We start from the raw sequence: 11,826 nt of genomic DNA, 5'->3' as shown, positions 1-11,826 counted from the left end.
CCCTGCTCTATTGCATCTCTCTAGAACAGGGCCCGGCACACAGTAGGTGCTCAGTACCTATTTGGTAAATGATAAACGCAAGTACTTAGTTGCAGCTGTTGTCACTCTGCTAAGTCAGTTCCTAGTCTCCTCTCTTACATTTTTATTACCAACTTTCTTTTGCTATTTTCTCCATTCCCATTCTTTCTGATTATATGGGAAGTAGTCCACCTTTTAAAAGTATTTTATCTCTATTTACTTATACTCTTAAATTCATGGCATTTTAGGACAGAGTAGAATCAATGTGTTTCATCTTACTAGGCTTACCTGAATGTCTAGCATTATTTTTCAACTATTCTAATATTAAAAAAGATGTTTTTAAATTCTCCCAGTAAAATTGTGAGGCCTAGAGATGGAACAGTTGGATTTCGTTGTGAGAATCTTGTGGCTCCACCTTCTATGCCCACCCATTATGCTATTATGTTTAAAATTATTTTTTAAATTCAATAGCAGCAGCTGTCTGACCCTTTACAATTTTTCCATGAGGTAAGTACACTAGACTTCAGGAACTCTGGGGTTTTCTCTTTTCCCTGAACTTTAAATAAATTATGACACATTTGTTTTACAGCAGAATTAGGTGCCAGGAAGATAAGAAAATCTATCTTCCATTTCTCGGATAAAGGCTGATCATCTGAGCAGTATTTATGTAATGACTCACTCGTTATTGATCAAGGGTCTAGAAAGTCTGGGGGATTTTGCATTTTGAGAATTTGGGAGTAATTTATGATAAACAATAATAGGAAGAGAGTTATTCTGCATGTTTGTTGCTCAATGCAGCTGTCAAACCCAGATGCCAAGAAGTGTAAATGTGAAGAATTTTGTCATAACACCTAGTGTTTCCGGAAGTAAAATAACTCAGTTACACAGTGTTGTGTAGCTTAATGGTCCTTTGGCTTATTTTCTCTTGGCTCCTTACTGAAGGGTAAGTTCTGTTATAAATTATACATGTGAAAATTATAAAATCGTACGTATTCAAGACTATGCTCTGTATATGTTATTAGCACTGAAAATAGATGCCTTTCATCTTCTCAGATTCATTTTTCAGTTTGTTAAGCATTTCACCAGTGCTATAAGGCGGCTACCCACCTGTCAAAAATATAGTTTTATAAATTGACATCTTTGGATGAGCTCCCTCTCATGACAGAGGATTGCCAAGTTTCTAGCATCGCCTCCCTCCTCCACAAACACTAATGGTATTATTGTTCTAAGGAGAGATTAACATTGTGTTACTGAAGTTTGAAATCTTAAGTATTCTGTTGAATTCAATAACATGTTAAGCAAAGAAGTAACCTGGTGTGATAGAAGGCACCTGCCTGCAGAGGCCCACCCAGGGATGCAAAGAAAAATACTTAATTAGATGGCACAAATCATACAATCAGAAAGGAAATGGCTAAAATGCTGATGTCCCATTGCTGTACCAGCTATTACCTGTTCCTAGCAGGCAAGAAAGCCCACCAGGTCCTAACATAAGGGCCAAGGGCACAGAGGGGACTCAGGACAGCAGCTATTTACCAACCATTACAGAACATTTCGATATTTTAACAACTAGTATTGATGTACTGGTGCCTCTGGCTTGCATAGCAGCCCAAGTCATACTGATTGGAATTTCTCTCATGGCCAGCTTCTTCCAGTGTGATCCCGGGACAGTTCCTTAACCTCTCTGGGCTTAGTTTCCTCACCTGTTCTAATGTGCTACATTGACAGGGCTGTAGCTCCCGTGTCATTCTGCAACTCCTGTCCAGATTTTCCAGGTGTATGTTGGATGGACGAAGACTCTCTAAACTTTTGTGTTCTGGGAAGGAAGATAAACTATGGAACTGGACCAGTAAGGGAACTGCAACTCTGCCACGGCAGGATGCTGCTTGTGAAATTAAGAAGCCACTTCTACATGTGTCAGCTCAAGAGCCTGAGTGCCATTGTTGAGGTCAGGGAGCCTCCTCTGCCAAATCTGGTAGCCACTGGTCATGTCCCTAGGATATGCTACCTCTGCTTTGATCTGCATGTGAAAAATGGATGCCTTACCTTTTCCCCCTAAATAACCCAGTTCTGAATTCAATTCAAATCTTGCACCAGTACATCTGAATCTAAGAAGCTAAATCCCACTTGGAGTGCTGGCTACAAGGGAATGAGGAAATTTTTTAGCTTTCTAGTTTCTGCAGTACAAGAAGGCAAATGAAAAGCATAAGTGAATTTTGAAAAATCCAGTCCACAGTGTCTGTCATACAACCTCAGGTCTTCTGGGTCCCAGAGGCAAAGCTCATATCTAATACATCATCTTAAATGCCACTTCTCCCTTAAAGATCCTGAGATGGATTGTAAGGTGTCTGAATTCAAATTTGCAAAATAATGTTGACCAAAGTTTTCACAACTACTTGCAAAACACTACTACGTTGTTCATGCTGACAGTTTACTGATTATGAATTACTATGACAGATGGAAAATATGAAAAGCAAAGGATTAAAAGAAAAGTTGTCCCAAACACACAAGCTAGGATTTATACCTAGGTCTTCGAAGCCAGAGGATTTATTGTTTGGATTATACCCTATCAAAATACCTAAATTTATTTTACCAAAGCCTCAATTTATCTATCATTTTAATAATTGGGTGATATAGTACTAACTTTGGTTAGTGAGTAGACTTGCTTGCAAGTAATTTTGTCTGTGATAGTTTTGAAATAAATTAGTGGGCTGTGTATCCTTGTAAAGACAATGAGCTATATGGACAGGCTTAAATGAACATGAAATTTTTTTATATATATTAACCATTGAACTCACCTCCCTATGTATGAAAGGGTAAAATTATGCTCCAGAAAGGAAGCTCAAATCACTTTTTTATTCATTTACTCCAGATTATATTGACTATGCTAAAATTAAAACTCTCTTACTACAGACATAAATTGCCAAGATTTCCTATTAAGTGAATTTCATTCTTTATTGACAATATAAGCTATAATCAGTGGGAGCCATATGTCAGCTGAACAGTGGGGTCTTGGCAATATTCATAGCAGTTACTAATGTATTCAATTTATAGAACCTGGTTAAATTTATGATATAAAACTGTCATTTTTAAATTTTAAACATACGTACTATCTAATAATCCTACTGCTTTTAAAACAGAGCATCAGAAAATCCAGGTTGGTTAGGAAAGACTACAGAAAAGGGAACTAGAAAATATGATCTGTTATCCAGAAATATTATTACTAATAATCAAAGACTGATTTGGGGTCATTTGTAGATAGTCATATCCTGGAATTGCTGATATGCTTTTAAAGGAAGTAGGACTGAACTAGAAAATTTCTCGAGAATTATAAGAGGAATGTTAAGTACTCACATTTTTCAAATCCAGGATATCCCTCAGAGATAACAATGGTTACCACAGGGGTTATGGAGTTGGAGTGGGGATCTGGGATTCAAAGAGTTGTGAGTAATCTGGATAAGTTTTTATAGGGTGTGCATGTGTGTAAAATAATAACAAAATTATTGGGAAAAAAAGAAAAATAATTCTTAAGCTCTCTCACTTGTCCTCTCTTCTTTGTCTATCTTTCTTAGTGTTTTACATTATTTTTTTTTCTATCTTTCTTGCCAAGGCACAGGTGATTTAAAACAACTGCAATACTGCCCCACCTTTCTCAAATTTTTTTTACAACTGGTCCAACATACATCATTTTCAGAGACTTTAAGCAAATGGCTTTATTTGCAAGAATGAGGTAAATTATAAACCAATTTAGAAGTTATACACAATTTAGGAAATCATGTAAGAAATATGAAAAGGATTAATAGGCATGAAATTATGGAAATGAAGAGAAAATAATTGTCCTTTTAGTTCTCCCCATCACTGGGGGAATTTGAATCATGAGGCTGAGAGCTCAAATAGGAGGTTAGCTTAGTTCTCCATGAATTAAGTCCCTGTGTGTGCTGCTAGGCTATAAATTAATGGAATAAATCCAGAAATGAAATGATAGTTGATTCCCAGGCAATTAGAACAAAAAGGAAAAGCTTATCTTAGACAAATTGAAAAATCTTTCTTTCCTTGTCAACAGCATTCTCAGCAAAAACTTTTTTTTTTTAATTCGAGTGGGCTGATAATGGTAACAATGGAAGGCATTTTCTTCAGTAAACCTGATTGGCTGTTAGTTTATTTTTATACCTTTGTCTTCCTGTTTTGATGTCCGTGAAAACCCAGTTTTCTCCAGATTGTTGATAATCGTTTCTTAATATGTGTTTGTACATGCCGTGTTCTCACACTGGTCTTTCGTGGGGAATATATGTGCAGTCTTTTTTCTTTTTTCATCCTGATTTCCATCAAAATGTCAAATTCCTTCAGTAAACTTGCAACAGAGTTTTTATCAAGACTCAGAACAGTACAGAGAATTTTTTTTAAAGAGTATGACTTAAAAGCTAAGATCACAGGAAAGCAGATTAGCAAAGTATTGTCATGCTTTGTAAGAAGTTGAAAAGGGCTTCAAGGAAAAATCATGATGTAAATAACCTTTTTTTTTTTACCCCTTCTCTGAGCCAGGCCCATTTGAACCATTGACCCCAGCACATACATTGTCTACCTTTATGTCTTCTGCACAATGTTAGTTTTCCTGTTTCTATAAAATGCACAGAAAAACCCAACTACTTAATATCTCTAACTATGCTTGCTTTGAACCTAACTGATAAATTAATTGATGATTGCTGAATCCTGTTTTTCATTTTTTATGCAAGTAACAGACCAAACTAGAAAGGCATGGAGTACAGTTGATGAGAGCCTGAGTTAAGGGTCAGAGTGTTTATATTGTTCCATGTACTCATATTACAAAGCAGTAAATGTTAGAACCACGCAGGACTCCTACTAATAATGAGACATAAGTGGAAATCCAATCATGTTTTCTGAGTCTCAAAATTTTTTCCCTTAAAATAGAGGGTTTTGAATTGCAAAAAGCAAGTGGCTTTCAACATGTGGCCAGCTTTTCACATGATACTTCTAACATTCACTTTGATTTTTATTCTTTTTTTTTATTGTATTTCTTTACATAACCAAGAGCCTATAAAAAGCCCCTGAGTTTGCTATGTTTGTGCAGTTGGGTCAAAGGCATTGTAATTGCATGCAGGAGAAACAGCAGTAGGAAATTAATTCAAAACATATCACTATAAGAAATAAGGCATATTTCTTATCACAGCTCAGCTAGGTATTTGAAGACTTAAGCTACACAGATGAGCCAATTCTCATCTTGGTGTGTCTTATAAGGAAAGTCTAAATCTTCACCATCACCTCATTCCTGGATCTGATTTTATACCCACTTCCAACACCTTCTAAATATAATTCAAACCACAGAACAGGGTGTGTGTGTGTGTGTGTGTGTGTGTAACTATATAAATATAAATATATAATTTTATGTATTGTATATAAATTTTTTGAAGTCACACACTGCTGAATACTCTCCAAGAAAACAGAAAATTAAACTGTTTGATGAATCCCATTGTTTTCACAATAAGATTTTTCTATAATCAGAGATATATTATGCAAAATTTCCAAACTGAAGAACACCTGACCCTGTATCTTTGTATATTTCAAGGTTATGAGTTAAATCCAATGTTGGATCTTGTTCCTTAATGAAATTATCTCTTCATAACTCAAAAACAAACATTTTGGAAACCAATTTTTGGATAGTCCTTTCCTTGTAAAACAGAAAATCTATGAGATAAATGATGTATGAGGGAATCTACTAATGCTTAATACGTGAGTCTTGTGTTAAATGGTTTGACGGTTTCCAAATTACATTATTTGTGGCTGCAATATCAGTCTGGTCTCTCTAAAAAGTCAGTTATTTGCCTGAGTTGCCTCAACTGAGTCAAATACGATGATGTGATGATACGATGGTGGGGTTCACAGTAGTGAGACAGAATAGTGAGGACCCAGAACCGGCTGTCAGGCTGGGGGCAGAGAGGCCCACTAGCAGTAGAAAATGGTATTTGATGGGTTTAAATGTCTTGATAGGAAAAACTATCTGAAAATAGAGCAAGAGTATAGGTAGAGTGTGAGAGCAAGAGAAAGAAACTAGAACTCCCATATGTCTGAGGAGAAGCTGATTAGCAGTTAGAAGTCCCCTTGCACCTCCTAGAAGAACTCCTCAGAGACTGATGCATCAGGGGAAAGGCAGGGATAGGATTAACTCATGAACCATGAGGCAGAGAATGTGATCTTGGGAAGAAAGTAGAAATCCCCTAATATAACTGGAACCCAGAATTAGGGATGAGACCAAATTAGTTGCGGCCAAAAACTTGCTGTTAGTTGCTTATGTGGTAAACCTTAATTTGAGTCCTCCTGCCTTGCACTGCCTTTGATAGAAACTAATGTAGGTCTAAACCTATAACAAGAGTGGCAAGGTTCTAGCTGAGGGGAAAGAAGAGAATCAGAGGATGGGAATTAGGTAGGACCCAACAATACAAAGGAATACCAGCATACACCCATTTAATTTACAGAAATAAGTTGCTTTGCTTATCTAAAAGATTGCTTATGGGAATTTTTTTTTTCATTTTTGTTTGTTCGTTTTCACTGACCCAGTGAAAGAAAGGTTGCAAAAGAGAGATAAAAGGCCACTGAAAGCCTTTACAAAACACAGTTTTGACTATATGTAATTTTTTTTCACATGCTCTTCTAGAACATAAATTCCATGTGCTATGTGACTTCATTTACTAATAGACTAAAGGGAGAGCCAGGAAAAGACTTTCTTTGGTTTCTGGGGGATGCCGCTTCAGGAAAACTAGAGAAACAAAGAACTCTTAGTAGATGTTCTTGGAACCAAGAAATAACTATTTGTCTTTTCAGCACATACTTATTGAAGCCCAAATATGTGCCACAGGCACTGGGAACACAAAGAAAATTGACGTAAGCTGCCTGTCTTGAGAAAAGAGTGGTGGAACGAAAAGCTGTGTAACTAGATAATTGCAACACAAAACCATAAAGGCTGCAATAGAGGTGTTAACAAAATACACAGGGAGTTATAGGAGGTAATGGCCTTTTCTGTCTGTGGTCCAGAAGGCAGCAAGCTACTCATGCTTTGAGTTCATTGAAATAAGGAAGAGACAGGCATCCTCGGCAATAAAAGCACCTCGTACATGCATAGCAAATTAGAGTTTTCAAGGCATTTTCAATCTACTTTCTCATGTGCTACAAAGAGTCCAGTAAGGCAGGTATAGTCCGTCCCTACTTTGCAGATGAGTAAAGTTGCCCTAAGCAGAGAAGTGCCTTACCCAAGCCGCCCAAGAATGGGTGGGTTGGGTACACTGCGCATGATTGCCTTCATAATCAAATGAGTTAAGTTCAAGATATTCTGACACTCAATAATTTAGCAAAGTAGCATCAATAGACAGAGACTCTCTTTTTGACCAAACTTTAGACAGGCTGCTCTGAACGTCTCTGAACCCCCCCTTAACCCCCCTGAACCTCTGACTCAATAATTTAGCAAAGTAGCATCAATAGATAAAGACTCTCTTTTTGACCAAACTAAACAGGCCCCTCTGAACCCTCTTTTTGGCTAGGCTTCATCCAGTTGTAGCAAAATACCTGCTTAAATCAGGTTAGGGAGAATCCTTCTACCCTCGATATCTGATCAAATTCCTTATCCTGTACTTTTGATATCTGATAATCCCGGCTTCCCTTCAGTAAGAATTCTGTTAAGTCAGGTTAGCAAGACTCCCCCCTGCCCTTGATTTCTCTTAGTAATTTTCCATACACTAACCCCTTCATTCTGCTTGTTGGCTATAAATCCCCAGCTGTCTTTGCTATATTTGGAGTTAAGCCTGATTTCTCTCCTCTGTTGCAATAATTTTCTAGTTCTTGACAATTATGCTTAGTGAAATTTTCATGAGATGTTAAACAGCTAACCATTACCTTAAGTTACCTTTCTTACCATATTCTACAATAGAGATAACATATTCGACTTTTAGTAAACCTAGATAGAATAAAAATATTATAATTAATGCTGATAACTCTAAAGACATGCCTGTTTTAATTAAACCGACAAACTTAAACTAATTTTTATTTACTGAAGATTACCCTACCTAGATCACACGAACTTGAGATGCATTTGGATTAACTTTCTATATTTCTCAGAGTATACTTGGTTTGCAACAACACTTGTTTGTCTTTAAGCCAATTAAATAGAGCTCTTTACAAATTAATTTTGGCAATGCCATCCAGCCATGGGAAAAAAAATCACACATTTGTAATATACATGCACAGACATACATACACATACAGACAGATGCCAAGACAGATCTTACAGCTTCTGTATTAAAATTTTAGCTTCTTACTAATATTTGTGGAAGAGACGTTTAAAATTTTTCATAGGCCTAGTTTTCAAAATAGGCTTTCCTTTTTCCCCTTTCTGATAAAAATTACCTTAATTTCTGGAGAAGACCAGTTACATCTGAAAAGGAAGAATGTATGTGAAGGCAGAAAGAATGTAAGCTCCAACAAGAAAGACTTTTGTTCCTTAAATCCTGATATTTTACAATACCTGCAAGCCTTCTGAGATGAACAGGAGAGGTTTCAGGATTAGTGAAAAAGATAGGTGGCTTTGAATTATTCCTACAGCCATGTGTCTGTTCTTGTAAAAACTAGATTTGTAAGACAAGTACCATAGTTTTTAATTCCTCAAAGAATTGGGTTGCAACCTGAATGATCTTAAGAGGCTGCCCCACCTGTCCAACTATATTATCCTCAATTTGCTTGTTTATATCAGGGAGATCTTCAATAAAATGACAATAAAAAGATTCCTATGTTCTAGATTTAGAAGTGTGTATTTTTGGAATGTCTTAGTAAATCCTTCCACAAAGCCTTCGAAATCTTTTTCTCCATTCTAGGTACATAGTTTTATTTTAGTTTTGGGAAGAAGGCCTAAAAACAAGTTCCTATCAGGCTGTAAATACCAGTTTATTTACAATGTAGCCAATTTCTGACCATAGAGTTACTTAAAAAAAAATCTTTTTCTAATTATCTGGGAAATGCAAATTAAAACCACAATAAGATATCACCATACACTTGTTAGAGTGGCTATTATCAAAAACAACAGAAATAGCAAGTGTTAGTGAGTATGGGGAGAAAAAGGAATCCTTGTGTATCGTTGGTAGGAATGTAAATTGGTACAACCAATATGGAAAACAGTATGGGGGTTCCTCAAAAAATTAAATATATGATCCAGCAATTCCATTTCTGGGTATCCATATGAAGAAAATGTAAACACTAACTCAGAAAGCTATCTGCAATCCCATGTTCATTACAGCATTATTTATAATAGCCAAGATATGGAAAAAACCTGTGACCACTGATGGATAAATGGATAAAGATGATGATGGTGTGTGTGTGTGTGTGTGTGTGTGTAATGGAATATTATTCATCCATAAAAAAGAATGAAATCTTGCCGTTTGTGATAGCAGGGATGAATTTTTAGGCCAATATGCGAAGTGAAGTAAGTCAGAGAAAGACAAATACCATATGATTTCACTAATATGTGGAATCTAAAAAAAAAATTAGCTCACAGATACAGAGAACATACATTGGTGGTTGGTAGGAGTATGGGTTGGGGGGGAGGTTGGGTGAAATGGGTGAAGGGGGTCAAAAGGTACAAACTTCCAGTTATAAAATAAGTCAGGTATATGTAATGTTCAGCATGGTGACTATAGTTAAAAATACTATATTGCATAAAAGTCCTCATCACAAGAAAAAAAATTATAACTATGTGTGGAGATAGATGCTATCTAGACTTACTGTGGTGATACTTCCCAATGTATACAAATATCGAATCAGCATGGTGTGCACCTGAAGATAATGTAATGGTATGTCAATTATACGTCAATTAAAACAAAAAAGATGTCAGAACTAATCTCTCTCCATCACCGAGTGCTTACCATGGAAGAGTTTATTGCATTTAAACCTCACAATAATCGTGCAAGGTTGAGATTATTCCCCATTTTGCAGGTGATAAAACTGGTTCTCAAAGAGTAACTTGCTCTCACTCACTTACCTGGAAACTGAATCCCCTGACTTAACCCAAAGTTTATGATCTTTCCTACACTAACTAAAAAGTGCGATTTGGTCCTTTGTAAAGTCAGATATATATGATGATAAGTGATTATATGCTTTAATTGGTATAGATATTAAAATTGGGGGGTGGGAGTGGTCCAAAATCAGGTATTGAGAATACTGATGAATCTTTGTTTCTATCTTAGCTCTAACCAGCCACCCCACCATGGGAATAAGTCCAAAGACAATGACTTGGACTTTGGCCTGTCTCTCCAACTACCAGCCAAGGGTGGGTCAAGCCAGTTATATTGATTTGCCTATATTAAGGAGTTAAAGTAAATTGATCAACATGTTTTCTCTTAAAAAAAAATTCTTCGGAATATCTTGTCAGGTTTCAGCAGAAACAAACAGTAAATATTCCTGACAGTATTCAAGAACCCTACGGAAGCAAAGAAGGTGCAAAAGACACTACTCTCCTAAGATCCAGAGCCACTTCCAAAGATAACCGAAAGAAAGATTTAGAGTATTCCCCCCAAAGCGGCTACCGTCTTTAAGACCCCGGCTGCAAATGGAGTGCAACCCGTATTTCCGTCTAGCAGTATTTTGGGGTCCCTAATGTGACGCTTGAGCTGCCTGCACACACATGAACCTGGACGTCCCAGTCAGGCAGAAAACCAAGTCAAGTTCTCAGGACACAAAATGAGACAACAAGAAGGCAATAGCTGTCCCTGGGAGAGAAAGGATCGGCAACCAGCGGGCACCGGAAAGCAAATTCACAAGTCACAATTCAAATATTGAATTTTCAGGGTTTTTGTCCGCCAATCTGAAAGGAAGGGGCAACATGAAATTCTACCTTCCTCTCTGGACCAGTTACCACAGACAGAGATCTGGGAGAGCTGACTTTGACAAAAATCCTTACCTTTTGCTGGCTTCTGCCATTTCCCAGGATTCTGTGGGCTCTGGACTGAGTCTTGTGTTTCAGTGGGTCTCATCCTGGTCACCAGAAACTGTAGAGGAGGAAAAACAGTTTTCCCTCGACCCTTTATAGTGAGTCCTTGGCTGAGATCCCTTTTTCTCTAGGGCACCTCGTAAATGGTTGGGTTTATCTAGGTTAAAAGTCCTCCACTGCGGCCACTGTAATTCAAGATTATTTTTGGCAAGGTTAACCTGCTTGTTCAGCCTTAAGACAGTACTTTATTCACCTGAGGCCTCACATAGGCCCCCCAGTCCAGCTTAACTCCTTCAGGGTCTGACCTGGAGCGGGTCTGGTTTCTAAGTAGGACCCAGTCTGACCCCGGAACTGATCTGCTTTCCAAGTCGGACCCGTTCCGGCCCTGGACCGAGTCTGGTTTCCAAGTCGACGCAGTCCGACTGTGCCAGCTTCCGCACCCAGTCCAGGGAAAGAAACGCTCCGATCCGAGTCTAGAAGCTCCTAATGCAAAAGCTGTGGAGGATTCGAGACGGACCTCCCCACGGCGTCCCCAGGCGGCGGCAACGCGGCGGGCTGCAGGGGCTCAACGGGTACCCACGTTTGCTTCCTCCGGCGCGCCTCTGGGCGTCTGGGTTTCCAGCTTCTTACACCAGAACTGTTAAAAGGTAAACCGAGGAACGTTAAAAACGTTAAGGGTCTGGGGCACCCGGGTGGCACAGCCGGTTAAGCTCAGACTCTCGGCTTCAGCTTAGGTGGTGATCTCAGGGTCACGGATTGAGCCCCAGGGCTCCAGCTCAGTGTGGAGTCGGTTTAAGATTCTCCCTCGCCCCCTGCCCCTCCCCCAC

General features: G+C 38.2%; 1 long non-coding RNA gene across 1 annotated transcript in view; it reads left to right on the top strand.

The window, feature by feature from the left end:
* The first annotated feature begins 11,530 nt into the window (after positions 1–11,530).
* Positions 11,531–11,826, top strand: part of LOC135364326 (uncharacterized) — a 90,452-nt gene continuing 90,156 nt past the window's right edge. Inside the window, exon 1 of the long non-coding RNA XR_010411203.1 lies at positions 11,531–11,646. This is a non-coding gene — a long non-coding RNA (uncharacterized LOC135364326). The remainder of the gene's footprint in view (positions 11,647–11,826) is intronic.

The sequence above is a fragment of the Mirounga angustirostris genome, unplaced genomic scaffold (genome assembly GCF_029215605.1).
Source record: "Mirounga angustirostris isolate CCGP_5_RB_7025 unplaced genomic scaffold, mMirAng1.0.hap1 SCAF_5, whole genome shotgun sequence".
In the NCBI taxonomy this organism is placed as follows: Eukaryota; Metazoa; Chordata; class Mammalia; order Carnivora; family Phocidae; genus Mirounga; species Mirounga angustirostris.
Note: the sequence above shows the minus strand (reverse complement) of the source record. Positions and strands in the feature narration are given on the sequence as shown.